This window comes from Bison bison, unplaced genomic scaffold (assembly GCF_000754665.1).
Source record: "Bison bison bison isolate TAMUID 2011002044 unplaced genomic scaffold, Bison_UMD1.0 scf7180017864519, whole genome shotgun sequence".
Classification (NCBI taxonomy): domain Eukaryota; kingdom Metazoa; phylum Chordata; class Mammalia; order Artiodactyla; family Bovidae; genus Bison; species Bison bison.
The window spans coordinates 14980049-15005308 of record NW_011495072.1 but is presented as its reverse complement, the minus strand read 5'-3'; positions in this window follow the sequence as shown (position 1 = coordinate 15005308).

The following is a 25260-nucleotide window of genomic DNA, read 5'->3' as shown; positions in this document are numbered from 1 at the left end:
CAGTATTCTCGCCTGGAGAATCCCAGGGACAGGGGGAGCAATAAAGCAGAAATAGATGTTTTTCTGGAACTCTCTTGCTTTTTCGATGATCCAGCGGATGTTGGCAATTTGATCTCTGGTTCCTCTGCCTTTTCTAAAACCAGCTTGAACATTTGGAAGTTCACAGTTCACATATTGCTAAAGCCTGTCTTGGAGAATTTTGAGCATTGCTTTACTAGCGTGTGAGATGAGTGCAATTGTGTGGTAGTTTGAGCTTTCTTTGGCATTGCCTTTCATGGGAAATAGATGGGGAAACAGTGGAAACAGTGTCAGACTTTATTTTTCTGGGCTCCAAAATCACTGCAGATGGTGGCTGCAGCCATGAAATTAAAAGACGCTTACTCCTTGGAAGGAAAGTTATGACCAACCTAGATAGCATATTGAAAAGCAGAGACATTACTTTGCCAACAAAGGTCTGTCTAGTCAAGGCTATGGTTTTTCCAGTGGTCATGTATGGATGTGAGAGTTGGACTGTGAAGAAGGCTGAGTGCCGAAGAATTGATGCTTTTGAACTGTGGTGTTGGAAAAGACTCTTGAGAGTCCCTTGGACTGCAAGGAGATCCAACCAGTCCATTCTGAAGGAGATCAGCCCTGGGATTTCTTTGGAAGAAATGATGCTAAAGCTGAAACTCCAGTACTTTGGCCACCTCATGCGAAGAGTTGATTCATTGGAAAAGACTCTGATGCTGGGAGGGGTTGGGGGCAGGAGGAGAAGGGGACGACAGAGGATGAGATGGCTGGATGGCATCACTGACTCGATGGACATGAGTCTGAGTGAACTCCGGGAGTTGGTGATGGACAGGGAGGCCTGGAGTGCTGCGATTCATGAGGTCGCAAGGAGTCAGACACGACTGAGCGACTGGACTGACTGACTGAGCCATTGTGATTAATTATCTGCTCTTTGCTTGCTTATCTTATTATCCTCTATGACCACCATCATACACTTAGTCTTATTGCCTTTCTTTCTGTTGGTGTTGCTGCTTTTCTGTCTAACCCATACTGCCTCTATGTGTCAAGCATCTAACCCTGATTCACTTGTGAAGATGTATTTGTTTATTAATAGTTCTTTGGACTGCTGTCTCCAGCCAGTCCTCTAATTTGGAGGATTTGTACCAGGCTTAGCTTGTTTTTCCCCCACTTCTCCTGTCATCTACCACACAGTCTCTTCTGGCATCCCTTTCTCCAGAAAACTGCTTTCTTGAACTGAAATTATGAGGAGCTACAGGAAGACAGCTGACATCCCAATCATCTTTAGCAGTGACTATTCAACTTTCAGGAAAGTCCTACAAAGTTGTCACATGTACCACAGAAATGTAAATATGCTCACACCACTACTCCCATCCATATGGCCCTTCTCTGGTCCATTTTATTTCTTTTAGACCATTTTCCTAATGCCATAGCTTTATGATTTTAGTGGATGAGCACATTTCAGACAAACAGTTATCATCACTCCTTGACTTACTTGGAAAGGAGAGATTTCTTTAACTCCTAAATATTATAGAAAATAAAGGAATGATACCAAATCTTTCAGTTCAGTCTCTCATTCATGTGTGACTCTTTGCGAACCCATGGGCTGCAACATGCCAGACTTCCCTGTCCTTCACCAACTCCCAGTTCAGTTTAGTTCAGTCATTCATTCGTGTCCACCTCTTTGCAACCCCATGAATTGCAGCATGCCAGGCCTCCCTGTCCATCACCAACTCACGGAGTTCACCCAAACTCACGTCCGTCTAGTCAGTGATGCCATCCAGCCATCTCACCCTCTGTCGTCCCCTTCTCTCCTGCTCCCAATCCCTCCCAACATCAGAGTATTTTCCAATGAGTCAACTCTTCGCATGAGGTGGCCAAAGTACTGGAATTTCAGCTTTAGCATCATTCCTTCCAAAGAACACCCAGGACTGATCTCCTTTAGAATGGACTGGTTGGAACCAATTCCCAGAGCTTGCTCTAACTCATGTCCATTGAGTTGGTGATGCCTATCTCATCCTCTGTCATCCACTTCTCCTGCTTTCAGTCTTTCTCAGCATCAGCATCTCTTCCAGTAAGTCAGTTCTTCACATCAGGTGACCAAAGATTGGGTGCTTTAGCTTCAACATCAGTCCTTCCAATGAATACTCAGGACTGATTTCCTTTATGATTGACTGGTTTGATCTCCTTGCATTCCAAGGGACTCTCAAGAATCTTCTCCAATACCGCAATTCAAAAGCATCAAGAAGGCATTCAGCTTTCTTTATGGTATAACTCTCACATCCATACGACTACAGGCAAAAAACATAGCTTTGACTAGATAAACCTTTGTTGGTAAAGTAATCTCTTTTTAATACGCTGTCTAGCTTTGTCATAGGTTTTCTTCCAAGGAGTAAGCATCTTTTAATTTTGTGCCTGCAGTCAAATGGCAACCCACTCCAGTATTCTCGCCTGGAGAATCCCAGGGACAGGGGGAGCCTGGTGGGCTACCGTCTATGTGGTCACACAGAGTCAGACACAACTGAAGCGACTTATCAGCAGCTTCTGATTTTATCACAAAATCACAAAATTTTGTGATTTTATCACAAAATCATCTGAAGTGATTTTGGAACTCAAAAAAATGAAGTCTGTCACTGTTTCCATTGTTTCCCCATCTATTTGCCATCACTTGATGGGACCAGATGCCATGATCTTCATTTTTTGAATGTTGAGTTTTAAGCCAGCTTTTTCACTCTCCTCTTTCACTTTCATCAAGGGGCTCTTTAGTTCCTCTTCACTTTTTGCTATAAAAGTGGTGTCATTTGCATATCTGAGGTTATTGATATTTCTCCTGGCAATCTTGATTCCAGCTTGTGTTTCATCCAGTCCAGTGTTTCTCATGATGTTCTCTGCATAGAAGTTAAATTAGCAGGGTGACTATATACAGTCTAAAAGTACTCCTTTCCCAATTTAGAACTGGTCTATTCCATGTCCGTTCTAACTGTTGCTTCTTTACTTGCATACAGATTTCTCAGGAAGCAGGTAAAGTGGTCTGGTATCCCCATCTCTTTAAATCTGTACCTTCATCAAAAAGAAGGGAAGGGTAAATGAATGGGCAGCCCTCCCATTGTTCCACACTGCTGCCAAGGAAGATACCTGATTGGTCCATTGTGTGTAATTGCATTTTCATGGGGTAGGTTCCTTGCAATGGATGTGTACTATGATTGTGTCAAACGCTCAGTCTTGTGAGCATAATAGCAGGGTACACCAATTGTTGTTCCAAAATAATCATGGAAAATAGGAGGTGGAGTTTCACAAAGTAAGTGCTCTTACCAGAGGCAAGAGAAATACTATGAAGGTAAAATTAAAAATCTTTAATGCATAAAGAGGAAGAGAATGTATGTGTAGACTTGCACATAGACTTCTACATATTTTATAGAGCTATATAATGGTAGAGAGGAATATAAGTGTAATAGAAATAGGGCTCAACTTGAAGTTAGTAGACATTTCATGTATTCTTCTGGTTCTGCTGTTAATTCATTCCATGGCCTTATGAAAATTTTATTCTCTTCTGTGATCATTTCTGTCTTCCTAAAATCAAGGTCTGGGCTCAATCAGAAGTCAAACTCAATTTCATATGGGTACTAAGATTGTAACACAGATGTATGACATTGACTAGGCAGGGCTATCTATTTAGCTTCTTTTTATTTGCATGTTGAATAAACTAAACTAAAAAAAAAAAGTTCACTTTTGTTTTCTTGAACTATACAGCCTTCTAGGTACATCTGCCATTTTATAAATTTTGAGAGTTTGGCAAAGACAATCTATCCAACAAATACTCTTATTCCTTCTTTCACACTAGAATTGAAGGAGCTGCATACAGGGACTTCATTTCTCAGCCCTCCCCTTGCATCTGGGTGGCACATGGGGGTTGTTACAGCTAAGGAGTGTCAGGAGAAATGGTGTGTGTCACTTCTAGGTCATGGAATTACATAGACACAGAATTATGAAATGCATGTACTACACACACCCTTTCTTTTCCCTTCCACTAAGTCACAGATGATCTTAAAGTCTCAGGGGATCTAAAAGTCACAAGATGAAAGGAAAATAATTTCCTAAATCACCACTTAGAAGAACATACGCACTGAACTATAACATAAAATTTAAAAAATCAAATTATTTTGGGTTAGGTCACTGAATATTTTGCTCTTCTTCATAGAAAGTGGCCCTATTCTAACTAACATAAAAGTAAAAAGGGAAGAGCAAAAATTGTCTTTACTCAAAAATATATAGATGTGTATGGTGATAAATGGGCAAGAAGACACTGTTGTATTGTCTTGGAGAACAGTGACTGATAGGGACAATCTTGAACCAAAGAGCACATGTAAATTTTCTGTTTTTCCCTTAGGAGTTTGAATTCTAATATCTGCAGTTTGTCCATTTTATTTATTTTAATTTTCTGACCAACTAGAAAATATTATCCAAATTGGCCATAAATAGATATTAGTTTGAATAAATAAATGAAGGAATAAATATTTTATATAAAGGAAGCAGTTGCTAAAAAAAAAATGTAGCATACTGCTGTTACTCAATAATGCAGATTTTCTTTTGTCAGACTTTTCCTTTTTCAAGAGAAGCTGTAAATATGAGTATTTTATGTTGATTCAAAATATCTGAAAATACTCCATGGGTCAAAGAGCTCATTTCTGTGAGTTGGACTCAGCCCACTGGTAGCCAGTCTGTGACCTCTGAATTGTAGTATTGATTTTCAAACTTGGATGAACTGAGTGCTTTTGAGAATTGCTTTGGGAGCTTTATGCTAAAATTAAAAAAAAAAAAAATGGCTCTCCTTTCATCTTGTTAATTAGAATCTCTAGGAGTGGGGCATATCAACATATATATACGTGTGTGTGTGTGTGTGTGTATATATATATATATATATATCTTAAAAGTTCCTCAGGTTATTTTCAGATAACCTGCTTAGAACTAATCCATGGAATAGTACTAGTAATCACTATATCAAATGACTCCAACTTGTATGCAAAAATTTATATTTCCTATTATGAAACATTATAAGAAGTCAGACTAAATTATGACAGAATTTTAGAACTCCTATAATTTATACAAAGAAAGTTCTTTATTATTTCATTAACATCTCAACTTTTTGTATCCATGAGAACTTCTAGAATTTCTTTCAGATTACTAAGAATCAACACATACCTAGCCTTCATAATATTACTATGCATTATAGGAGATAAGTTATAAAGCTATTGAATAAATCTATAATATATTCAAGTCAATATCTAATAAATGAATGAAGCCTTATGTAAATTGAAAACACCAGTGTTTGGCAATACCTAAAAGTAATAGTTACTGGATTTTATGCATCCACTTTATCTGACTGTGGGACAACTTTCATCTTAACATAGTTGGTGCACCCTCTCCAGTATTCTTGCCCGGAAAATCCCATGAACAGAGGAGCCTGGCAGGCTACAGTCCATGGGGTGGCAAAGAGTCGGACAAAAAAAAAAAAAAAAACATAGTTGGTGCAAACATTAAAATAAATATTTTAATATTAATGTGAAAATAACACACTACCAAATACTGATTTGAAGTAAGCAATTTTTACAAAATTTAATTTGACTAATTTAAAGAATAATCAGTTTACATTTTGTCTCACATTAGGGATCTTTTGGTAATTATATCATATCAAATTATTATCTATGTATTTATTTTAGTTGGTCACTTCCATTAAATATATTTAATGAACTGTGATCAATTTGTACATATTTAATCACTGCACTGAATCTGATGCAGCTGTAGCTGATTCTAAATGTGAAACATTCATTCATTTTGAGTCCTGTTGGGTACCTGATCAGTATTCTAAACACAGGAGATACAAATAATGATAAACAATTACATTCCCTGCCCTATGTGATTTGTAATATATCAGTTAAGATAGACACTAAGCCAATAATTACATAAATAATTACTGAATCACAATTGTGCTGAGTGCAAGAAGATAAAGCCCAGTGGCCTGAGCACATATATTTTGGGCAGGGATAGCAGATAGCTTGTGAGATCAGGGAACATATTTAAGGAAATATTAGACTTAAAGGCTGAGTTAGTTATCCAGGTGCAGAGGGAGCAGAGTGGAACAGAAATGTGCCAAGAGAGATTACAGATGATGAGTGAAAGAATGTAATTAGTTGCAGTAACATTTTTGAAATGAAGGTATGAAAAACCTTGATTTTCAAAACGAGATTAAAGAAAATTCTTTACTAAGTTTTAAGTTATCAGGAAATAAAATTTTCTATTTGTGGGGATTCTTATTGCCTTTATAAGATTATTTCCTGAGTACAACCTGGAATGTAGGGAGAGAAGAAGAGATGCAGAAATAACATTAAAGTGCAACAGAAAAATGCAATAGAAGATGGTGACTTACCCAATGAATGTGGAAAGATATGTACTGATTTAAAAAAGAAGAAGAAGAAGAAATAGAGCTAACATAGCACTTCCTCAGAGAAATCTAGGCTGAATCTTTCCAATCTAACTTAGATCATCTTACAATATTTCAAAAGGCACAGCCTATCCTTTTACGTAAAAATGTATAAATGCACTTATTTATTTTTAACATATTGTCCTTCACTAGTTGGTAAGGTCCACAAGCACAGGTTCAATGTTCTATTTGTCACTTGCTGCTGCTGCTGCTGCTGCTAAGTCACTTCAGTCGTGTCTGATTCTGTGAGATCCCAGAGACGGCAGCCCACCAGGCTCCCCCATCCCTGGGATTTTTCAGGCAAGAACACTGGAGTGGGTTGCCATTTCCTTCTCCAATGCATGAAAATGAAAAGTGAAAGTGAAGCTGCTCAGTTGTGCCTGACTCTTAGCTTAAGTCATCATTAATGATAGAGTTTAGCAAAGAATATTTTTTAAGTTATTTTGTTAATATTGGAAGGATGGTCTGGAAAACAGAGATAAAAGTTCTAAGTTTCTGATATAAACAGCTAGAAGTGTGAGTATTTATTCTAGGTGAAGGGTGGTTTGTTAGGTCTGTCTTGAATGCACTGATGTTGAAGGCTCTCAGGTACCAGAATAAGTCTACTGAGGAAACACCTGTACATAGGGGTCTGTGATTTAAAATGGACATCTGAGGGATATAAATTTGGGATCTGTCAGCATGTGAACTGTAAGAGAGATGGAGGCTACAATTCTATGCAGAGTATAAGAAGAAAAAAAGAAAAATCCTGGGACAGAATCTTGTGAAACCCCAAAATGTAGAGCTCTTAGAAATAAAGAGGGTTGTCAGATAAAACCAATAACCCAAAGCCTGACAGGTTAGAAGAAAAGACAAATAAAAAGAACTGTATGCTTTTTCTAAGAATCTAAAAGAGGAATGTGTTTGAAAGAGGGAGTCATTAACTGGGTCAAAGGTCTGTGAGGTCAGGTGAAAAGGGAAATTTTACAAATATTCATTGGCTTGTGTTTGTTTGAGGTCATTTGTCAGGATTCTTGACTTCTTTCCTTGCCAGCCTTGAGACATGTCACTTGAACTGTCACCATTCATCTACCATCATCCACTCACTTATTAAAGCCAGAAATCAAGGTGTACTCATTGATCCTATCTTTCTCTACTTTTAATTTCTTTTAATATAATTGGAGGAGAATTGATTTACAATGTTGTGTGGTTTCTGCTGTACAACAATGTGATTCAGCCATAATTACACATATATGCCCTTCTTCTTGAGCCTCGCTCCCATCCCCCATCCCACCCCTCATCAGAGAGTGCAAGGCTGGGCTCCCTGTGTTATTTATATACCAACTTCTCACCAGCTATCTACCCTATCCTCCTTCTCCCAGGGTCCACAAGTCTGTTCTCTGCGTCTGTCTCTCCATTCCCTCCCTGCAAATAGGTCCATAAATACCATTTTATAGACTCCACATATATCATTATAGATGTTCTCAAGAACCTTTGTAAGCTGTACCATTTGGCTTTATAGTGTACTAATAGTCTCTGTAATTTCATGTAAGTCAGAGTCCACTGACTTCTCTTCCAACCTTGCAAGTTTCTTTAGTAATTATGGCCTCTGACTCCTAGAGGTTGTGTAGCAAAACCTGTTCTCCATTATTTCAGGACTCCATATTTCCATTGATATTAATGTAATCAGGACCGTGACCACTACTATTGATACTCTAGCCTGAAGAAAACAGCCACCACTGAACTTTTTTAAGTGATGTTGAGGTGCGTGACTGAAGCCGTGAAATTAAAAGACGCTTACTCCTTGGAAGAAAAGTTATGACTAACCTAGATAGCATATTGAAAAGCAGAGACATTACTTTGCCAACAAAGGTCCATCTAGTCAAGGCTATGGTTTTTCTAGTGGTCATGTATGGATGTGAGAGTTGGACACTGAAGAAAGCTGAGTGCCAAAGAATTGACGGTTTTGAACTGTGGTGTTGGAGAAGACTCTTGAGAGTCCCTTGGACTGCAAGGAGATCCAACCAGTCCATTCTGAAGGAGATCAGCCCTGGGATTTCTTTGGAAGGAATGATGCTAAAGCTGAAATTCCAGTACTTTGGCCACCTCATGCGAAGAGTTGACTCATTGGAAAAGACTCTGATGCTGGGAGGGATTGGGGGCAGGAGGAGAAGGGGACGACAGAGGATGAGATGGCTGGATGGCATCACTGACTCGATGGACGTGAGTCTGAGTGAACTCTGGGAGTTGGTGATGGACAGGGAGGCCTGGCATGCTGCACTTCATAGGGTCGCAAAGAGTCAGACACGACTGAGCGACTAAACTGAACTGAATTGAACTGAGGTGCCTTTTATTAGCACATTTCTGATGGCTTGGAGGATGGCATTTCCTCCCAGCCCTCCTTTGAAACATAATCCTCTGATAGATCTGCTTACCTAGGATAACATTAATATATGCAAAAGATCCATTCTCAATCTTAGGATCCTAGGTTTTCACAGTCAAAACACTGATGTGAGCATAATAGACAGCCTTGGTTGCAATCTCTGGGGATCTGTAGCTATGTCAGATTCTGAGTCTGCTTACTTAATATACAATATTTGTTTTTCTCTTTCTGACTTCATGCTGCAGAATGGGCTTTAGGTTCTTGAGTCCTTGTTCTTTAAGAAATTCTGGCTCCTCAACCTCCAGAAGGTATCTGCATCTCTCCCTGTATCTGACTCAGCTGACCACTGTCCTAATTCAAGCTCTCATTATCACTTAGGCCACTCTAACTGTCCTTCCTTGTTCCTGCCCTTGCCCTCTGCACCCTTTCATTCCATTCAACATCTTAAAAGACAAATCACATGCTATCTCTTCTCTACTTAAAACATTTTCAATGATTTTTCTTTACACTTAAATAAAACCCTAGCTTCCTAACAAACATAAAACATTCTTGATCTAGAGCCTGACTAGTCACAATCTCTTCTTTTTCAGCGTCCTCCTTACTCACTAAACTCTGCTCCTATCAGCCTTTTAAATTTTTTTTCAAGAACACAACACACTCTTTTCGCCTTACAGTTTTTGTCATCCTTGTGTATTTTCCAGAAATGTTTTTTTCCTCAGATATGACTGAATTTACATCTCAGCTTGTCATCTATTAACAATAAGAAACAAAAACGTCTCTTGCTCCTTAAGTAAGTAATCCCATTCTACACCAAATCACTTTTCTTTAAAATTTATCACTATTTGTAAATATCAGTATTTGTCTACTTTTTTCTCTGTCCCATACTAGTTGTCCTATTCACAGCTGCATTTCCCAACCCCATCATAGTGTCTGCCTGAGTGTAAGCATTTAATATATATTTGCTGATAATTAGTTAGAGCTGTGTCATTTAAGTCATGGGAACAGGCTTTCTGTTGGGGTGACTAGAACAGTAAATGGCAAGTAAGAGAAAACTTAGGAGAATGGCTGTGATGGGAAAGGAGAGAATAAGAAAGTAGCTTTAAAGAGCTGTTTTTTCGAAGAAAATTTTACGTACTCTTTTAATGGGTATAATAGAAGGAATAAGAATATATAGTAGAAAAAGGTAATATTTGATAGTGAAAGATTCCTGAGAAGGCAAGGGTGTCGGTGATTCAGATGGGCTGTGAAGGGATTAAGCATTAATACAAGGATAAATTCTCTTGTTAAGACAGAAGCATAAAACTTGGGAAGAGAATGGTTAGTATGCAGTCTTCCTGAACAGTTCCATAAATTTTCAGTTAAGTAATGATTTCACCCTTGCTTCTGATGATTCTTTTTTTCCTTATTATTTATTAAAAGCTTATGGTTACTCCATCATTAGCAAATTTCAAATTAATGATTTCAGTTCAGTAGGTTAATAGAAAATCTTTCTTATATTGTTTTGCAGCTAGTTGCATACATTCCTGACATTAAATTAATGCAACACTGTCCCACTAATTCAAAGTAAATATAGTTTCCTTATCCTATACATTGGTCTCAAAATTTTGGAGTATATTACTAAGACATTAAAGAGAGGCAATGTATTCTGACTAAATTTGGAAATGCTATTAATTCTCTATGCATAATTTCTACTGTCTGTCAAAACACTTGCCAGGAAGTTTTATAAACTGATTTTCTGAACTAATAAATGTATTTCTCATTATTTCTCAGATATTGTATATAATTCCTGATAGCTTTCATTCATGTTTCTCACACATTTAATCTCATGCTAAATACCTCATGAAATCCAACTCTGGTAATTAGCAATAATGCCCTAAATTTCTACTACTGAATGAGATATTAAAATAGGGAAAAATAAAATTTAAAAAATTCCTTTGGTTATTTAGATTTTTAGCATTAGATAACTTTATTTTCTACAGGGAGGTCATTAGGTTGACTAACAGAAGGAACTAAACTCATTATTTAGGCTCACTCCTGTCCACCTTCATGAGCTGAAAATAGTAGTTATACCCAGAGAGCAGAAACAGCTTTTTATTCTTGAGTCCTGGACATTATTCTAGATCAGAACTGAAGAAAATGTGTAAATATGCAAGTAAAAACTGGATATAACAGGTATACTGCAGATGGTTTGCTGTGAAATTTGTGCCTTTTATGTTCATAAGTCTCTTCTTAGTGAGAACTCACAAAAGAACAAGCAACACTGTATCAGAAAAAAAAAAAGTCACCAAAAAATAGCACTAATAGAAATGCATTTCATAAATGACATATGAAACAGACTCCCTGCATCAGAAAGCCATGATGTTTGACTTCAGAAACAAACAGAAAGTTTGGTTGCTCTGTAGGTCTTGAATCTTTCCTCCGCAGAGCGCTCTCCCTTTCTTTTCAATTCTGGCACTCACTCTTTAATGTGGTGCTGCCTTGTTGTATTTTAAAATTTTTAAATGAGTAATGTATATGGACTGAATATCTATGTCCTAATTAAAAAAAAAAAACAACAAAAAAACACAACAACAGAAAAGAGAAATATTGAGGTTAGTGAAACAGGCTGCAGTGATCACTCTCTCAGTTTTTCCGAAGATGATACTTAATTGTCTATCTCCTTTGCCTCCAAGTTTTTCTTACTGTTGGCAAACACTTTAGCTGGGCCAACACTACACCTGGTGCTGTAACACAGACCTCAACTACACAGTGGTCTGAGCCCTTACTCTTGTCCACATCAGAATGTAATTGCTTCACTGTCCTATTCAGTGTTTTCACCAGGAACAGAAGCACCAAAAGACATCTATGCAAATTTTAGACCTATTACCCCTTGATGACATTATATAGCAACAACCCTAAATTCTCAACACGATCAATTATCAATAAATCTTTGAATATGTTACCTCATTTCTGTGACTATAGTCTACTGGCATAAAAAGCCCCAAATACCCTGATCACAGTGATACGAAGTTCAGTAATCTTTATTTACCCACTAGTAGAAGCATCCTGCTCCTGGGATGTAAAACCAATAATAAAACACTCCTAAAGTAATGATATAGGAAGAACAAATTCTACAAGATAGTTAGTGGAAATAGTGGTGGGAGTGGTCAATTCTAACTTTTTGTTTTCTAGACCTATATATTCTAGCTTTTGAGGACATAGCCATATATGATCTTTAGTTTAATAAATATGCCATATACCATCTGGAAGGAAGTACAGCAAACCAAGATGGCACCATCTACAGGCAATTTCAAATTTCCATCAGATTGTCTGCTTCTATATGACACAGTGTATAGTGGTGAATATTATGGATATGGATTCTTTGTCACACCTCTTTCACTGTGAAATGTGTTTCTTTGAGACAACATTATGCATATTTCATGTCAGTAAATACAACATGGTAAAGCCCTAGGATTGTGGTGCTATCAAGGTACCACATGCAGTAAAAGCATGCCACCATCTGCTGTAAGTGTGATTCCAGTAGAAGTGAATTGTTGCTGCTGCCTACAGCAGGAACACTGAGATGAACTGACTCACTGTCTAGTGCTGCTGGTTCCCTCGAAGGAGAATACCATACTGAGGGCTCAGTTTTGATCTTTGCTGCTGACCAGTTAGTCTTCAGTAACAGCACTCTTGGGCTTCTCTGGTGGCTTAGATGGTAAAGAATCTACCTGTAATGCGAGAGACCTGGGTTCAATCCCTGGGTTCGATCTTTGGGTGAAGAAGATTGCCTGGAGGAGAGCATGGCAACCCACTCCATTATTCTTGCCTGGAGAATCCCCATGGACAGAGAAGCCTGGTGGGGTACAGTGCATGGGGTCGCAAAGAGTCAGACATGACTGAGACTAAGCACAGCACAGCTGTACTCTTAATGAGAAGTCCCTGATGCTGAATCAGTTCATAGTTTCCAGTCTGCCATTTTGTCCTCTACCTTCTGGGTGCATTGCATAAACTGCCTCTGTTTCATGAGGTATTTGACAGGTTGAAAGTGGTAGGGTTTGTAAATTCTGTTTAAAGGAAACAATAAATTGGACAGTGAAAATGGTTAAGTTTAAACAGTTAGATGAAAACAGGGAATGTGGTAGTCAATTCTGTGTGTCATTTTGATTGGCCATGGGGTCCCCAGGGGAAATATTATTGGGGGCTGTGTCTGTTTCTGAATGAACTGAATGAATTGAATTGGTGGATTCAGTAAAGCAGATTGTCTTCCCCAATGCAAGTGGGCATATTCTAATCCCTTGAGAGCTTGAATAGAACAAGAGGACAGGAAGGAAGAATCTGCCCCTTTGCCCCCCATCTCTCACTGATTGAGCTGGGGCCTCTTATCTTTTCTGGCCATTGCACTGGCATTCATATCATCAGCTACCCAACCTTCAGACTCAGACTGAATTACACTACTGGCATTCCTGGGTCTTCAGCTTCTCATAGAACTTCTCAGACTCTGTATCACATTAGCTAATTCCTCATAATAATAAATCTCCTTTAATATCTGTAGCTATAGATCTATAACTATGCCTATATCTACATCTATGTCCATATTATATAACACACAGGTATCTTCATCCTACTGATTCAGTTCTCTAGAGAACCCTGTCTAATACAGTATAGAAGTTCAGCTGTCCATGGATTCTATCTAGAAACTGTTTCAGAAAAGTATGCTTTCAATTGAGAATAGTCTTTGGGCCAAAATAATAGGAGCAACTTGGATTTTTAAGAAGCCAAATCTATGTTTATAAGAGATATTGGATGAACACATAGACAGGAAATGAGCATAAACAAAATAACTAAAAATTACAAAGCAAATCATATTATTGAACATGCAATATCTCCAATAATGTATGATATTTTTCATATGATTTCATTTCAATTGCCTTTGAAAATTATTATTAATATCACCACTTTATAGATAAGGTAATTCAGGCCCATAAGCACCTACCAACACACCTTAGATTACACATTAATGAAAGACCTGGCTGTTACTCAACTTAGGCTCTTTTTATTACAATGTTTATTCTCTTGCTCAATGAAAGAAACCAGACAGCAAAGAGTTCAAACTGTATGATTCTGTTTATATTTTTATAGAATTCAAACTAATGTGTAATGAAAGAAAACAGATCTGGAAATCATGGGTAGAAAAGGGGACTGACTGTAAGGGGCACAAGGAAACTTCTAGGAAAGAGGAAGTTGCTTTTATGCTGATTGTGTTGATGGTTTCACGGGCATATATAATTGTCAAAACTCAGGCTGTACACTTTTGTGTACATAATTGTTTACCTAATGGTATAAATTATGCTTAATAAATGACAGTTTTATTAGTAACAAGACATTAATGCATGTATTAAAAACACAAAATAGTGTAAAGAAAACAAAAACTATGCAGAAGTTGGTTCTCTTTTAGTTTTCTATCTTTCTCCTAAACATCAATATGTGTGTTTTTTCTGAATAAATTAAAACTTTTACTAAATATACAATCAAGTAGCTTTTATGTTTCAGCAAATTTTTGCTAAATAAATACATTTAATTAAAAAAAGGTAAGTACTGAAAACTTCTCAGAAGTAAATATATTTGAAGGAAGGAAAATTCAAACCATGTTTCAAACAAAAACATATCCTCTCAAATGAAGTGGATAATTTAAGCAATACTGTAATATTTTTCAGGCTTCCCTGGTAGCACAGTTGGTAAAGAATCCACTTGCAATGCAGCAGACCCCAGTTTGATTCCTTAGTAAGAAAGACCCATGGGAGAAAAGATAGGCTACCCACTCCAGTCCAAATTATGAAGGACTTTACTGAAGTTAGTACATATGCTGATAGTATGTACTGTGAAAAGACAAAAACATATTAAAAAAAAAGAGAATTATTTTTAATTGTCCTTTGTCTATATTGAAAAGAAGCTATAAAAAATTCACATTACCCATTTAGTTATTTTACTACAAGTTATTCATGAGAAAATTAATCAGTAATTCAGTCAAAATTTAGGTAAAATGATGTTTATACTTCTTTTACTTTCTAAAAGCACAAAACAATGCAAGAGTAATTGTGATAAAGAGACTAGTCTCCATTATATATAGAACTTCAATTCACAGTAAAATAACTATTGCAGACATTTTTACATTTGCTTTCCTGTTTAAACACTATATATCAATTACAGATCTGAGGTATTTTCTGAACAAATCATGTGACTTATGTTATGAGCACCACACTTTAGTAGCTTTTAATTAAGTACAAATCAATCTCTCCCTTTCCCATATTTCTCCCCTGGGGATATGCTCTGCTACCTGTGGTCACAAGGCTCTTGCCCTTCTCCTAATCTCAAGAGTAATTTTCAGGGGGTCATTGATTGTATTTGTTTATACAGAACATCCACATTTCAGTGTGGGAAGGTACTGCTGACTGGCGAGTGTCTTTGTTTTTCACAATTCAGTTCTTAAAAAGGACAAGGTTCTATCTTCTTAGTCTTTGATATTGTTTTCCCCAACACTTGTATAAATTGTTATACAAAATTATATTATGAAGACATTTTAATCATGGTTTTCAACAACTATTTAAAGGATTACAAATATCTTTGACATATAATACTAAGTTAAAACAATAGTGCACACTTCTGTACCCAGCCTGCAGCAGGGAAATAAAGACTAGTTCAAGGTTAAATTAAGCATGTACAAAATGAGGGGGTTTTGAAAGAAGTATATTTGTAACTGCACTTCTGAACTGATTGTAGTTGTAATTGGATTTCTGCATTGCTTATGAGCTTTCTTTTTTCCTTTTCTCCCCTTAAGCATACAGCAAGGTTGGATCATATTTAATTTATTCTTCAAGTGTGTGTGTGTGTGCACACACACATGTGTGCTCAGTTGCTTCATTCATGTCAAACTCTTTGCAACCCTATGGACTATGGCCTCCCACATTCCACTGTCCATGGGATTTCCAAGGCAAGAATTCTAGAGTGGGTTGCCATTTCCTTCTCCAGGCGATCTTCCTGACCCAGGGATCAAATCCATGTCTCCTGCACTACAGGTGGATTCTTGCCCACTAAGCCACTTGGGAAGCCCTATTCTTCAAGTGCCATCTTTCCATTACTACTCTAGGGTCTAGATTCTATTAGTCCATACTGTTAATATGTAACTTTCAGAATAAGTTGCTTTTACCCACTGGTTTATCTCGTACTTCAAAGGTTTTACCAGGGTTTAAAAAAAACACAATTTAAATAACTGTATCACTCCTAACAAATATTTATGAAGGATCTACTATGTTCCGACCATACATGGATGCACAGTTGCATCTGGCTCTTTGCAACCCCCTTGGACTGCAGCCTTCCTGATTTCCTCTGTCCGTGGGATTTTCCAGGCAAGAATACTGGAATGGGTTGCCATTTCATCCTCCAGGGATCTTCCTGACTCAGTGATGAAACTGGCATCGCCTGTGACTCCTGAATTGGCAGGTGGATTCTTTCACCACTGAGCCACCTGGGAAGCCCATGTTCAGAGCACTGCAATGTAAATTCCGATAATTCTAAGGTGAAATTCAGAATACCTATGAGATAGTTCAAAAACAATCCTAAGAAACAAATAAAGGGATTTCCCTGGTGGTCCAGTGGTTAAAACTCTGTGCTCCCAATGCAAGGGGCCCAGGTTCAATCCCCAGTTGGAGAACTAGACCTAACATGCTGCCACTAAGAGTCTTTATGCCACAACCAAGGATTCTGCAGGTCACAACTAAGACCTGGCACAGCCAAATAGATAAATATATTTAAAAATAAACAAATACATACTTTCAATGCAACTTAAAATACTTTGAACAAGTAAAATATATTGAAATTGGGGGGGTCATAGAACAAAATATAAGTTGTATGGGGAAAGTTAGTAACATTTTTGGATAACTGAATTTTGAAAAATGAATTTAATTTGACTGTTAAATAATCAGTATAATATAAAGATTAAGTATACTGTGCAAAGGCACTCTTATATGGAGAATGGGAATGTGTTAAAGGAGACAGATATTGTTCTATGTGGCTAAAACATAAAGTTCAAGATGACAAGCGGAAATAGATGAGCCTGAGACAGGAAGCTGTCAACTCACAGAGCGATATAAATGTTGTAAAAATAAATTTGACCTCCCTTGAAGAAGTTGAGAAAAATGAAGAATTTTCATCATAGGAATCACATAAATAGTTCTGTTTGGTTTATGGTCGTGCTGGCAACAGTGTGTATGAACTTGAGGTAGATGAAAATTAGAGAAAAATACTGAGTAGAAGGCTGTTGCAGTAACTTAAACGCAAGATTTAAAAAGCCTCTTGATGAAAGTGAAAGAGGAGAGTGAAAAAGTTGGCTTAAAGCTCAACATTCAGAAAACGAAGATCATGGCATCTGGTCCCATCACTTCACGGGAAATTGATGGGGAAACAGTGCAAACAGTGTCAGACTTTATTTTGGGGGGCTCCAAAATCACTGCAGATGGTGACTGCAGCCATGAAATTAAAAGACGCTTACTCCTTGGAAGGAAAGTTATGACCAACCTAGATAGCATATTCAAAAGCAGAGACATTACTTTGCCAACAAAGGTTCGTCTAGTCAAGGCTATGGTTTTTCCTGTGGTCATATATGGATGTGAGAGTTGGACTGTGAAGAAGGCTGAGCGCCAAAGAATTGATGCTTTTGAAATATGGTGTTGGAGAAGACTTCTGAGAGTCCCTTGGACTGCAAGGAGATTCAACCAGTCCATTCTAAAGGAGATCAGCCCTGGGATTTCTTTGGAAGGACTGATCCTAAAGCTGAAACTCCAGTACTTTGGCCACCTCATGCAAAGAGTTGACTCATTGGAAAAGACTCTGATGCTGGGAGGGATTGGGGGCAGGAGGAAAAGGGGATGACAGAGGATGAGATGGCTGGATGGCATCACCAACTCCATGGATGTGAGTTTGAGTGAACTCTGGGAGTTGGTGATGGACAGGGAGGCCTGGCGTGCTGGGATTCTTGGGGTCACAAAGAGTCGGACACGACTGAGAGACTGAACTGAACTGAAATGCAAGATAATGGAAATCTGACATGCCAATTAAGTATAAGAGAATAAATTAGACACAGACTGTAGTAATGATAGTTAATATGTATAAAGTTGAAAGTGTTAGTCTCTCAGTCCTGTCCAACTCTTTGCGACTCAATGGACTGTAGCCTGCCAGGCTCCTCTGTCTATGGAATTCTCCAGGCAAGAATACTGGAAAGCACAACCATTCCCTTCTCCAGGGGGTCTTTCTGGCACAGGGATCGAACCTGGTCTCCTGCACTGAAGGCAGATTTTTTACCATCTGAACCACAGGGAAGCCTAATATGTATCAAGTGCTCAATATATGCCAGGATTTAATCTAAATGTTTATAACTTATTTAATGTTCATATAATACATGCATTTATTTTTGTTCTTCTCAATTTATAGTTGAGAAAACTAAAGAACTAAAGACATGAATTAATTTGAACAGGATTACATAACTTGTTTTGGAATCCAGATTTGAAGCCAGACATTCAAATTCCAGAGTCCTTGCTCAGAACCAACCATGCCATATCAACTTGCCTAATTGAAGAAATAAAAGATAAAGAATAAAAGACACAGTTTATTCACTAATAAGAATGGGTGGTAAAGATAATGGATAATTTATCCCAAGCATTTAAATTGTAAACATAGTCATGCCATTATTTTAAATTAACTACATATGTGAAGGAGAAAGTCTATTTAAGAGACTTAAGGCTGTAACAAGCATCTGAACCTTTCCACTGGTAACTTATTTCAAATCCTCAAAGAGTATGCATGGAAAAAAATTCAAAGAATTCCTTTAAAACTGAAGTTCATAAACTACAGTACATATCATCATTGACTGATGAGAGCACTTGCTAAAGTTCCATTCCTTTTCATTGAGACTAAAAATAACATTTGTTTAAACTCTATATTTTCCATTGACTCCTAAAGGAATAACATAAAATGCAAAAATAACATCATTTTTTCACTTTGCTCATTGACTGGTAACAAGCTAATGGCTAACAAGTAGCATGTAGTTAATCTTTTCTGCAGATTAATTCATGTGTACAAACAGGGTAGAGATACATTTCCAAATTAGTGTTCTGACAGCCAGTGTTCTCATGCATTTTTTATTACAGCCTGATGTACTAATGTTAGACATCCCCAGCACCTACCATCAGCAGGGAGGCTAGCAAATATTGTGAACTTCGCAGAAGTACAAAATTTCCTGTAGTAAAAAAAAGTCTGTAGAGAGATTTTAAAGGAATGTCCAAATCCTTAAAATAATTTGAGCACAAACGAGGCTATATTTGTACAGTTTTCATCTATGCTATAAACAATGATATCATAACCTGTTTCCAGAAGCCCTCTGAATCTAAATTCTACCTCTGGGCTGACCTAGATTCCCTGAGAATACTTTCTGTGTGCTGGTTTGCCTCACAGCTCCTATCCAGAGTTTTATAGCTATTTGTTCACAGCACTTACCAACCTGCTCACAGTGAATTTTCTCTCCCGGTTTAGGGCTTTTCAGAACCCCAGATCAGAGGTACATGTGTTATCAAGACTCTGTGCAGAGCTGAGGTGAATATTACTTTCATACTGGTAGTAGCTGTTTGCCATTTAATTTTAAATCTACCTTCTGGCCTCTAGGAAGGACCCATCTAAATGTGTCTGCCATGAAGAACAAGGAGCATTATCACCTCTTCACAGCCTTCATCACAGTTAAGAGCTTCAGGCTATTGGATGTCATACTCTCTCAACCTGCCACCTAAAAACCTGGTCTGCCTGTCTTGTTTTTGTTTTTCCTACTTATTTATCTATCAGAGCAGTGTTGTACATGATGTGGTTTGTGAGAGATCCAAGCCTGGGGCTCCAATTAGATGGGGTTGAATGAAACCAAAAGCTAGGATAACTGCAATCTGTCTACCATTAATATATTAGGCTCCAAGTATGTTCGTTGTTGAATAGGTGAGAAGCCGAAAGGAAAAAAGAATATTTCATTAATAACTGTTGGTATGTAAGTTAGGTTTTAATTTTTTAATCTCCTGAAATAATGAAAACAATGGCATTTACTGGATGATGCAACACTTTGAAAACATTGGAAAACCCACTTGGATAATTTTCTCAATTGTAATTCTCATACTGCACATTAAGACACATGGACTAGGATAGAAAATATTTACTTTTATTTTTAGTTAACCCTTACTTGTCTTTCATTCCACATGTTTAGATAATGGTTTATTATAAAATGTATTTATATAGCACCACTTGATATTTGTAAAAAGAAACAAAATCAATGAAAAAAACATGAGTACTGGGTATTAGGATTCTCCAGAGAAAAAGAACAGCAAGATATAGATACAGGTATATAGGTAAAGGTAAAGGAATAAATACATATAGATACAGATAAGAGCATAGCGATAGAGACGATAGTGATGAAGATTCACTGAGAGGTAGGTTTCTTTAAAGAACAGACTCATGTGAGTGAGGACTAAATTATCGTTGGAGGCAATCAACTAGCATAATTTCTTCTTGCTGAAGGGAGTTTTCTTTGTTCTCCTAAGATTTTCAACTGATTGGAAGAAGCCCGTCACATTATGGAGGGTAATATACTTTACTCAAAACAATGTTAATCTCACTGGGGGAAAAAAAAAAGCCTTCACAGAAACATCTAGAATAATACTTGGTCAAATATCTGGGCACTATGGCCCAGTCAAGCTGATACAAAATTAACCATCATAAGTATCATATAAATTACAAAAGAAAATTAAGACTAGAACACATTTATTTCTCAGGATTCTTGATTACAATATTTATTAAAATATATGATATAGCTACTTTCCCTTTAACATCTAGCATTTTTTGCCTTATAGGAACATTTTTGGTTACTTTATATTCTACAATGGTTTCAGTTCAATTTGACTAAATTAAACACATGCCCACAAGCAATATAGGGTTAAAGTCAGAACTAATATTTTTCATTATTAAGAAGAGACATGGTGTCTCTCTCTTTTTTCATAATTTTAACAATTTGCCAAATTGAAAAATGCATTAAAATGTTCTTAGATAATGCCCAAAATCCCTAACTCGCCTAGAATACTAAGTTTATCAGGCTCTTGATAAACAAGCTGAGTAGCATATCAGCTTCCTCTGTGAGATGTTTTTAAACACCCTATCCCTTGTTCAGTTTCATGAGAAATAATGTACATTATCTATAGATTTTTTAACTTAGGGAATTTATAGAGAAATGGATACTAAATACCTAAATATAAGTATATGTTCTTTTAGGTGAACTTTTCCTTTTATCCTGTCTCAGTTTATTTTCTGCTTAAATGAAGAATTTGCTAGCCTTTTTCTGAGTTTTTTTTATGATCCCAATGTTCTGTGCTTTACTGTCCGAATCATCAATCCATATGTCATATCAAAGGGTAAATCTGCAGTTAAGCCTGAGGTGTATTTGAATAACAATTCTGTTTATTAAGGACATTAAGTGCTTTACATATATGTCTCTAATAATCTACTCAGCAAATCTGTGAAGTTGACATTATTCCCACTGTTCATCTGATGACACCAGTGTACCATAAATTGCCACTGCTAACATTTTCGTGGTCAAGTCATAATAGGTAAAACCAGGCTAAGTAAATTCTCTCTGGGGTTATAATAACTCAAAGGACTTAGTTACTCTGACATTTTGTGGATATATATATATATATATATATATATATATATAAAACAATGGCACCCACTCCAGTACTCCTGCCTGGAAAATCCCATGGACGGAGGAGCCAGGTAGGCTGCAGTCCATGGGGTCACTAAGAGTCGGACATGATTGAGCAACTTCACTTTCACTTTTCACTTTCATGCATTGGAGAAGGAAATGGCAACCCACTCCAGTGTTCTTGCCTGGAGAATCCCGGGGACGGGGGAGCCTGGTGGGCTGCCGTCTATGGGGTCGCACAGAGTCGGACACGACTGAAGTGACTTAGCAGCATATATATATATATATGCACTATTACTAGGATCAACAGCTAAAATTTAGGATGTTTGGTTAAATTTGAACTTCAGGTAACAGTGAATACAATAATGTATGGGACACACTTTCACTTGAAAATGTTTGTTTATCTGATGTTCAAATTTAACTTTTTGTTTATTAAATCTGACAATCATTAAAATGAATGAAACTTTATGTATGATAAAAAATCACTCAGTTAGATACTCTGGAAACAAATCTCATCTCAGTAGATGAATTAAAGGTTTTATTTTTATTTTTAGGTACTGTAAGAGCACAAAATTATAATTTTTTTGAACCTCTGACAGTTCTCTCATACCTATAGCTTCCATACTGCATTTCTTTCCATATTCTTTGTTCTCATTTTCTATGAACTTGCTACAGTTTACTTCTGTCATGTTTTTCTTAGAGTGGCTCAAATATTTTATTTTATTTTTTGTTTGTTTTAAATTTATTTATTTTAATTGGAGGCTAATTACTTTACAATATTGTGGTGGTTTTGCCATACATTAACATGAATCAGCCATGGCCAAAGTGATTAGTTCCTTTTTTTCTAGTTGCTAAGGTGACCGATCATACTGAGAGAAAAAATATTCCCAGCATTTCTCAGATTAATTACTGCTTAATATTCAAATTTTATTTATAATATTTAAATTTGGTACTTTTTTATATGGCTGATGTGATCACATGACTGATCTCCAAAGAATTGAGGAATATGAGGATCACTATTTGTAAATTAATTGATGGCTATAAATGTTAATTTACTTGAAAATTCAGATCACTCAGATATCTGTCTAAGGAGGAAATTAAGTTATAAAATAAATTATTATTTTTATCTCAATGATTCTTTAGCAAGAGCAAAGAGCTCAGCAAGTGGAACACTCAAAAGTAAGCAGGTCAATACATTATGATGTTGGTTAAAGTACTTTGGAAAATGATGGAATTTGTTTGTACGGGACCCTTGGTTGGTAGGATATCCTCTATGAGGAAATGTTCATTAAAACACTTTACATTTTATTCCAAACTGTATATAACAAGATATTTATATAAGTTTCCTTCTGTATTCAATATGAGCTTTGCAGGTGGCACTACTAGTAAAGAACCTGCCTGCCAATGGAGGAGACTTAAGAGATGCAGGTTAGATCCCTGGGACAGGAAAATCTCCTGGAGCAGGACACGGCAACACATTCCAGTATTCTTGTCTGGAGAATTCAATGGACAGAAGAGCCTGGAAGGCTACATACAGTCCATAGAATTACACAGAGTTGGATACAACTGAAGTGATTTAGCATGCAAGGCATATTCAATGAATCAATCCCCTGAAAGGACTTTAGATTTAGATTTCTTTATAAATAAAAGGGAACATAAATAACAATACTAGGTGTTCCTAGGATCTAAGACTTGGAATTTGAATATACTTTAAGTATTATTTATGTAAAATTTGTATTATTTCAAGTTAAAAATTCTAATCACTCCTAAGTTATCCTTTCAGTACCAAAACACTTCTGTTGACTCAATATTACTAAAGTTTTCTTGAATCAGGGACCAACATAATTCACATGTTCCTGGAGACCCTATCCTCACTTCCTTGGACATAATCACAGGTCCCTCTGGACACCATTGGATGATATATTCATTTTGATCCAGATTGTTAAAACTATTAAAAAATTCCCAAGATTTACAGAAAACCCAAGATTCCCAAGTCATCATTCATCTTCATGCTTCATCACCTAGACACTAAAATCCTTTGGACTTTAGATAGACTTAACCTGACCTGCCTCTTGAGAAACTTATATGCAGGTCAGGAAGCAACATTTAGAACCGGACATGGAACAACAGACTAGTTACAAATAGGAAAAGGAGTACGTTAAGGCTGTATATTGTCACCCTGCTTATTTAACTTATATGCAGTGTACATCATGAGAAATGCTGGTCTGGAAGAAGCACAAGTTGGAATCAAGATTGCCGGAGAAATATCAATAACCTCAGATATTCAGATGACACCACGCTTATGGCAGAAAGTGAAGAGGAACTAAAAAGCCTCTTAATGAAAGTGAAAGAGGAGAGTGAAAAAGTTGGCTTAAAGCTCAACATTCATCACTTTGTGGCAAATAAATGGGGAAATGGTGGAAACAGTATCAGACTTTATTTTTCTGGTCTCCAAATTCACTGGAGATGGTGATTTCAGCCATGAAATTAAAAGATGCTTACTCCTTGGAAGGAAAGTTATGACCAATCTAGATAGCATATTAAAAAGCAGAGACATTACTTTGCCAATAAAGGTCCATCTAGTTAAGGCTATGGTTCTTCCAGTGGTCGTGTATGGATGTGAGAGTTGGGCTGTGAAGAAAGCTGAGCGCCAAAGAATTGATGATTTTAAACTGTGGTGTTCGAGAAGACTCTTGTGAGCCCCTTGGACTGCAAGGAGATCCAACCAGTCCATCCTAAAGATCAGTCCTGGGTGTTCATTGGAAGGACTGATGCTGACCCTGAAACTCCAATACTTTGGCCACCTGATGCAAAGAGTTGACTCATTGGAAAAGACCCTGATGCTGGGAGGGATTGGGTTCAGGAAGAGAAGGGGATGACAGAGGATGAGATGGCTGGATGGCATCACCAACTCGATGGACATGAGTTTGGGTAAACTCCGGGAGTTGGTGATGGACAGGGAGGCCTAGTGTGCTGCAATTTATGGGGTCACAAAGAGTGGATACAACTGAGCAACTGAACTGAACTGAACTGAAACTCATACATCTTTCCCAGCCTTTAATCCTTTCAATGTGGAGCTCAGAATCTCCAATCCTCAAAATTTCCTCTCTCAATAACATCCTTGCTGATATTCCATTCATTTTCTTGTTTAATTGATAACAACCCATCTTTTCTAGAGTTGCTTGATTCCTCCTCAACTTCCTGATTAATATTGTTTGTTTTTTTTTCCTCTCCCTCTCTCTAGGCTCACATTGTTCCTAGAGCCAGATTATCTAATTGCCTTTCTCCTCATTGCCACTTCCCAATAATTACAACTTCTTGAAAAATTCTTTCCTTCATTTGAAGTTCATGATAATAATAACACCCATTGCTTTTTTCATTTCTTTATAAATTACCACATCATTTCTTATTTCTTCAGTATTTTACCACTTCAGTTCAGTTCAGTAGCTCAGTGGTGTCTGACTCTTTGCAACCCCATGAACCACAGCACGCCAGGTTTCCCTGGCCATCACCAACTGCAGGAGTCCACCCAAACCCATGTTCATTGAGTCGATGATGCCATCCAGCCATCCCATCCTCTGTCATCCCCTTCTCTTCCTGCCCTCAATCTTTCCCAGCATGAGGGTCTTTTCCAATGAGTCAGCTCTTCACATC